This window comes from Leptonychotes weddellii, chromosome 9 (assembly GCF_054177405.1).
Source record: "Leptonychotes weddellii isolate Sample4059 chromosome 9, ASM5417740v2, whole genome shotgun sequence".
Taxonomy (NCBI): Eukaryota; Metazoa; Chordata; class Mammalia; order Carnivora; family Phocidae; genus Leptonychotes; species Leptonychotes weddellii.
This window is the reverse complement of record NC_138377.1, coordinates 50,474,883-50,483,372: the sequence shown is the minus strand read 5'-3', so window position 1 is coordinate 50,483,372 and position 8,490 is coordinate 50,474,883.

The window sequence follows — 8,490 nt, the reverse complement described above, 5'->3', positions numbered from 1 at the left end:
GGGGAAATCGGAGGGGTAGACAAACCATGAGAGACGATGGACTCTGAAAAACAAACTGAGGGTTCTAGAGGGGAGGCGGGGAGGATGGGTTAGCCTGGTGATGGGTATTGAGGAGGGCACATTCTGCATGGAGCACTGGGTGTTATGCACAAACAATGAATCATGGAACACTACATCTAAAACTAATGATGTAATGTATGGGGATTAACATAACAATAAAAAAATAAAATAAAAAAATAAAACAAATTGAAAAAAAAAATTCTCTCCCTCTCCCTCTGCCCCTCCCCCTGCTTATGCACACGTGTTCTCTCCCTCTCTCTCATTCTCTAAAATAAACAAATCTTTAAAAAAATTTTAATGGTAGTACATATATTTTTTAGAAACTACATAGATTATAGTTTCTATGAAGCATATACAAATAGAATATACAAAAACTTTTGTATTAATTATCCTTGCAATATTGTATCTTTCATCATATCTTCTTTATATTAAAAGACTGTATTGGCAGTTGTCTAACCCATATATTTATTTTATTTTTTTACTCATATATTTTAATATCAACTTCCCACTTTGATTACTTAACTCATGTTCATTGAGATCTGGTGGTGAAGTTAAGGAAGTAGGGAAAAATATAAAACAAAGGATCATCAAAAATAGTGGGCTTGCAAAAATATAAGCAATAAGAGAAGAACTATGAGAGATATCTGAGGCAGAAATCATGATATCGTAAGTGGAGAGTCAGAACTGTGATCAAGGCACAGAATAAAGGCTTTAGAGAGGAATAAGAATACTTTGACTCATGAGGCTGAAGGGAATGCGGTTATTTGTAAATACAGAACTATTTCAGTGCTGAAACAGTAAGTAGGTCTTCCATTTTAGTTAAGGAGGAAGTCATTTGTTTAGAGCAGTTTTCAAAAAAAGGAAGGGAAATCAGTTGGGAATTTGATAATGTAAAGGCAGAAAGGCAAGCCTTTTAAATTAAGTTATAAGGAAGAGTGGGCTAGGTCAGGAAAGGACCATGCAGTTGTTAATAGACAAATTATGAATTAGACCAAAAAGAGGTCACTAAATTCAAACTAATAATGCAACAATACATTTTTGGGGTAGTATATAAATAAGTACTTACTTAATTAGAAATTTACTGAATTAGCAGAAGAGTCAATGATATTTTTTAAATATATTTTGATTAAATTAAATATTTTCTATCTTGAGGAATAAACATAAGAATATTTGATCTCATTATCTCCCTACCAGGACAAAATAGTATCAATTAGCCAATTTTGTTACCTAATAGGAGATGAACACTGATGTTATTTTTATATTTAAGAGGAAACTATGAAGTAGGAAGGATATTTATATTCACATACAAAAGAGATTTAAAAAAAGCAAAGGACAATCATGAATATTACTTGCATGCTAAGCGTAGCAGGGGAGTTTTAAGCACCATGTACATACTAAAAATTGTCTTACACACACACACACACAAAAAGCAAAACAACAACAACAAAAACAACTGAACAGTGGAAAAGTTGAGCTGGCATTGTGACAATGATCTTTTAAAAGGTTAGGCAGACCCTAGCTTGGAGAAATTCTATCCCTCTTGGAAGTAAACTTAACTAAAGTGAATCAGTGCTGAAATTCCGACCAATGACTTGTGATGTGATTTTGTTTGCTATGTCTACGAAGAGGCAGGGTCTTTAAACTTTAGTAGTATACTGAAGGAAAAAATTACCAGAATATAAAGCCATAATAGAGTTGTAGATAGTGAGGAAATATATAGCATTCCCTTTAAAAAAAAAATCACTGGATGTTCTGTTCTTAAGAAGAGAGGAAGTTAGTCAGAGGGACAAAATAGGTAGAAAAAGAGATGTGGTTGAGATATTTTTAATAGTGTAATAACAGAAATAAGCATAGATTGTATATGGCAGATTGTATTGTCTGATGTATTTATAGCCCCTTTCTTGTGGAAGGAGATATCCTTAGCCCACTGACATCAAGCTTAGCTATGTGACTTGCTTTGGACAATAAAAGTGAATAGAAATTGATGTGTGAGAGCCATCACCAGGTTCTGCTGTGAAGATGATGTGGGGCAGGGCACCAGCAGGAAACATGAGCAGGAAATAAACATTTCCTCTTTAAATCACTGAGATTTGTTACAGCAACATAAGTTACCCTCTGTGATACCGTGTATCACTTTTGCTCTCACTTTTTGTCTCTCATTCTCTCTCTCTCAAATAAATAAATAAAATATTTTTAAAAAAATGTAAATTTAACCATAGAAGGGACTCTTCTGTTCTGAAACTATTTAGTGAATCTCCATTTGCTAAAAAAGAAGTAATGATAAAACTTTGTAGCATATAATTCCAAGCTTTTCATTATCTTCTTGAGTTTCTTCTCTGAAATAATTTTCTACCACTTTCTTCATACAACCTACACACAAAGCTTATTAACCTCTATGATTTGCGAAGTAGTCCCTCATCATAAAACACATTTTATACGGAGGTATGTCAGAAATATGGTAAATGAATACTCAAATACATTAAAAACTCTATTTACTCCACATTTATCTGATAAAGCATTTCATCTCTAATTTTTAGCAAAACTATTTCAATTATTTCTTCATTTTTTTCATGCCATTGATGTATACAGTATCCAGACAAAGAAGGTAAGTATTGATAGTTCCTGACACCATGTAAAATCATCTCAATCACAAATATTCAATCTATTCCCTTTGTACATCATGTAGTGTCCATAGAGACACACAAATGAGCTATTTCATAGTGTGTGCACAGATAGCTTGTGAAAAACAGTGTTTGTGTGATCTATTTTTTTTAATACAGTGTTTTTAAAGCAGACTCCATTAGTATCTGATTCAGATAATTAATTTAAACTGACAAAATATTTTTAAATGAATCATTCAAGTTGTGCTTAAATGAAAAATTTAGGACAAGTAGTTTATATGTGTGCCTCAAGCTTAAGAAACAGCTCCCTATTCTCATTGTTTGTCACAACAGGGGTTTCAATGGATGAATGGCTTTGAGATCACATTAAATGCCTTGCAGCTTATCCAGATGCTGGAATAAAAATGTAGAAAACAAATATGCTCTTGTGGAAATCAGCCCTTCACAAATTTAGGTGCGAAGATCCACTGCAGGGTATTAAAAAAAAAAATGCAGGGCCACTAGACCAAGCAATGATGCCTCACTTTTCTTAATCATAATTTCAATCATCCTAAGACTAGGATAAAGTCAGAATTCAGACAACAGTAACAGGAAATAAATGAATGCACTTGATCATTTTTCAGTCTTCTGAATTCTGACATTATTTAGTTGAGATAAATGCGATTCTTACTTTTCCACACATATTATCACTGAAAACAAGTGATTACATTAGTTTTACCTATGATGAAAAATACAAGAAATATTTAAAACTTACCAAAGTCAGAGTACATTTTGCTATATTCCTCACATTAATAAATTGTACTATCTCTTTTTAACATGTAAAGCTAAATTTATCTAGCTTCCAACATCTCTTGAATATATTTTTTAGGTGAAGCTATTTTATATCTGACTTTCTTAATAATTCCAAGAACAATTGAATTTACTTTTAGTCTCACCTTATCATTATTGAGCCTATGTCCAGGTAAAAAGAGTTCGTTGTAGGGGTGCCTGGGTGGCTCAGATGGTTAAGCGTCTGCCTTCGGCTCAGATCATGATCCCAGGGTGCTGGGATCGTCAGTGTCAGGGAGCCTGCTTCTCCCTCTCCCTCTGCCTCTCCCCCTGCTCATCCTCTCTCTCTCTGTATCTCTGTGTCTCAAATGAATAAAAAAAAAAAGAGTTCGTTGTATAATCTAGGAAAATCACACTTTGGAGAGTAATTGTTTCATTGAACAATATCATAGACATGTGCCAAATGCAAACAAATTATTTTTTTCTTAACTGTGCTAATGCTTTCCCTCTACTCAGTTGAATAAATGAGTTTATGGTGCAATACTTCAACCTCACTAAATATTACCTCAACTTGCAGAGAGGCTGTTGGCCCTCCTAATCCCCAGATTGCATCTAACAGGCTAACAGTGAATAGAGAGAGAAGGTTGGGGGGAGAGGCAATCAGACAAACAAAAAGGAACAAAGTTTGTATTGCCTGCATAGACAGGTGTGGAAAGAAAGATAGAAGCTACATCAAGAAGTTTCTGGAAAGAGTAGTATGTACTATTTTCTCTCAGTTTACTTTTTCTTCAATTCATTCTATCACCCACTAAAACCTGATTTTTCTCCTCACCAAATTTTTTATCTTATTTTTAAAACATGAAATTACTCACATTTCTCACCCCCTCCTGGAAAGTTACCTACATTCACATCCAGTATGAAGTTATTCCTATCCATTTACATTTATTAATCTGATTTCCTGTTCATACAGAATTTTTGTACCCTCCTGTACTCTTCAACAGCTTAACCTTTCAGTCTCAATTAGTTCTTTCTCTTAAAACTAGTAATATAGGTTCACATCTCTGAAGAAAAAGTAAATTAAAAAGTAAAAGTCTCAGAATTTTCTTCCTCCCAAATGGCAGAGATAGTTTGAAAAAAAAGAAAAAAGAGAGAGAGAGACTAAAGAGGTATGGAAAATGTTTATACAAATAGCTACCAAACCAAACCAAACCAACAAACAAAAGATGCAAAGTATAGTTAACTTCAAAAATTTCCTCAAAGAAATGAGGAAATACTTTTGGATTGGCACAAAGAACTAGAGGAAGATTTCATCCCTACATGCATTGACACACTGTTGAGATGACTAAATCTATGAAGTTTCAGGAATATTCCAAAATTTTCAGATAAACCAATTACATGGAAGTCTATAGATGTTTGGACTTTTGAAACCAGCTGCTGGGGAGAAAACAGTGAAGTTTGGAAAAGCAGACGATAAGTTCATTTTCTAAGAAGGAAATTAAATCTTGGCAAAGCAATCCACACTGTAAGGGTATGGAATGTAACATATAAATTTGTGGAATCCACAGTTGTGTAAAAAAAAATTAACCTAGTAAGAGAGGAGAGTAGAGTCCACGTATTATAACAAAACTGAACACATCACCCCATCTTACCATTTAGTTTAGCTACAGAAATGTCAAAGTGCACAAAATTCCTAACCCTCACAATAAAACTGAGGGAAAAATCAGACTGAGATATAATGTAAAGAAAATCAAAAGATTATGAAAAAATACGTATGAATAAAAACACCCAAGCACAAATAAGATGAAAAGATATAAAGCAGAAAAATTTTAAAACACTACAGTGTACAAAAAGAAGAAGAAAGAAACAAAAGATACATACACACAAAAATCATAACAGGAAAATTTAAGGAACCCAAGTAAATGCGGTTCAATGAAATAAAAACATGAGGTCTTAAAGATGAGATAATAAAACAAAATAATAATAAAAGGTAAAATTTTAAACTTAAGAAAACATATTGAGAACCAAGGAAATACCACTGAAGAGTTAATAAATTAATTAAAAACAGCAAGGATTAGTACAATGGCACAGAAAACTAAGTTATTATAAAAAAAGACTTAAAAACCATACTGAATATGGATGAAAAATGACAAATTGATTAAGCACTTAAACATAAAGAAATACATATGAAAGACAAAGGAAATTCAACATAAACTATAATCCATATTTCTGTAGCAGAAAAGCCAACAAATGGTAAATCAGATTTATTCTACAATATACTCTAGAGAAATTTCTATTACATTGGGGAAATTTAAAAATGGAGTTTTGATAATATGAAGCACACTGCTCTGGGGACATTTAATACAGAACGTTCAGTTCACCATATATTGTATGTAAGTCATTGTTCCCCGAATCTAAAGAAATCAGTGAACAAAACAGAAAAAAAAAAAACCTTATTTCACAGAGCTTTCATTCTTTTGGAAATATGGCACAAAATTGACAATGTCAGTGACAATTAATTCTGGATGATTTGAACCAGGTATTTTCTATGTTCTTCTTTGAACTTTTCTGTATTTCTAAAGTTTCTGAAAAAAAAAAAAATCCATGAGTTGACATTCACTTTTACTAACTCCCTTATCAGCCAAACTTTCGTTTCCCCCAAGACTACTTTTCTATTTACTGTAAATATGCTGGATCAGCTTATTAAATATTTACATAGAAGTTACCAAAATCCTACAGGGAGAAAAGAAGAACACTTCAAAATATGTATATCTAAAAAAATAATTACAAGAATAAACTGTAATGTAATTATCTGGCTTTAGATTTAGCAGAGAGGCAATTTTAGTATGTGGAATGTGGAATCAGACAGATTTTGGTTCATGTCCAGCCTGTTCTGCTGAATACCTGGATGACCTTGTGAAATTCACTACAATGTTCCAAATTTTGGTTTCCCTAACTACATAATTTGGTTAATAATGTCTACCTCATAAAAATTGTGTAATATAAAGTATGCACTGGGTTTCACATTCTTATTACAATAACTACAGGATGCAGTTAGTTCTTAATACTATTTTCATTTTCCCTTTACTCTTCTTTTGTTTTATAAGTCAAAAGCACATCTGGAAAATGATTTAGACGACAGTGGTGCTCAATACTGCATACACATTAGGATCACTAGGGAAGCTTTTTAAAAATACACATGCTTGAATCCCATCACTAGGGATTCTTATATAATTGGTCTTAGGAGGGAATAAAGACTCAAATTTTTTAATCTCTCCAGGTAATTCTTATGTGCAGCCAGGTTTAAGACCCACATATTTAGAAACACTGCAAATGTTATTGTCTCACTAGATTAGTTTTAATTTCTTTAAATTCTTGCATCTACATTTTTTTTTTGCATTGTCTGCCCAATAAGACATCCACAATCAATGAAATGCAAACTCTTGTCAATTTTGCCTTCTAAATATTTCTCAAATTCATCTTCTACTCACTTGCCCTCATATTAGCACTCACCTTCATCATCTTTCATGTGGGTATTAAATAGTTTCCTGACTGCTATCTCTCTTTCCATGATTGTTCTTTTCAAGTTTCTTTTTTCAGGCTAGCAATAGAATCTAACTCATCTATTAAATGTTTTCAGTGCTTACTTATCATGCAACATGAAGCTCAAGCTCTGCACCTTGTCCTTCAATGTCCTCCATCCACTTTTCTCCTGCTCAACAATGAGCATCTCTTGCCACTTCCACCACACAATCTGTGTTCAAGCACCATTAAATTGTAGTGTCATAACACTATATGAAATATTGTGTATCTCACTTGTGCCTATGTTGTTTCTTCTTCTTGAAATAACCATCCTTTCTTTCTTTTCTAGGATCATCCTTTGAAATTTATCTCAGAATTTCAGTCCTCCTGAAAACCCCTAGCTGCCTGTTCCAGGCAAAGAATAGCTGCCTTCTGCTCATAAAACACTCCTTGCATTAGCCACTCCATTAAAATTCTATTAGACTACACGTTCCTCAATGAAGGCATAATGTCCGTCTTATCTCTGTATTCCCAAAGCTTAGTGTATTACCTGCAGTGATGAATAAATATAAATTGATTAAATTGGTCCAGAAGTGGAAAAATGTATCAGTAAAGACTTTATAGAGTAGAAAAATTCCTTATTGTAAATGACATTTAAGAACATTTTTTTATCAAGTTTTAAGAATATTTTAGTATTACTTATAGATGAAATGAACTTTAGCATTATCACATACAGTGATGAGAATGTTGTAGTATGTGATTTATGGGGTTCTGTCTTGGAATATATGAATTGTGCAGGCCATATTGGTGACCTAGGTTAGCTCTAAGTAAACTTGCTAATAGATCAAAGCAGTAACTTCTTAAATTATGGCATTTCATTCTGCTTATAAATGAATAGAAAAATACTCATCTCAAATTAAGGCAAAAATATTTTTGAATCAGCGAATTAAAAGTATTATAATTTTAAATGTTGTACTCTCAAATCTTTTTTACAATGGTATTTCACCAAGGAGCTCCATCAATAATTTATATCACTTTTTAAAAAAATTTTATTGTTATGTTATTCACCATACATTACATCATTAGTTTTTGATGTAGTGTTCCATGATTCATTGTTTGCATATAACACCCAGTGCTCCATTCAATACATGCCCTCTTTAATACCCATTACGAGGCTAACACATCCCCCCCCCTCCCCTCTGGAACCCTCAGTTTGTTTCTCAGAGTCCATGGTCTCTCATGGTTCCTCTACCCCTCTGATTTCCCCCCCTTCATATTACCTTTCCTACTATCTTCTTCTTTTTTTTAACATATAATGTATTATTTGTTTCAGAGGTATGGGTCCATGATTCAACAGTCTTACACAATTCACAGTGCTCACCATAGCACATACCCTCCCCAATGTCTATCACCCAGCTACCCCATCCCTCCCATCCCGCACCACTCCAGCAACCCTCAGTTTGTTTTCTGAGATTAAGAATTCCTCATATCAGTGAGGTCATATGATACATGTCTTTCTCTG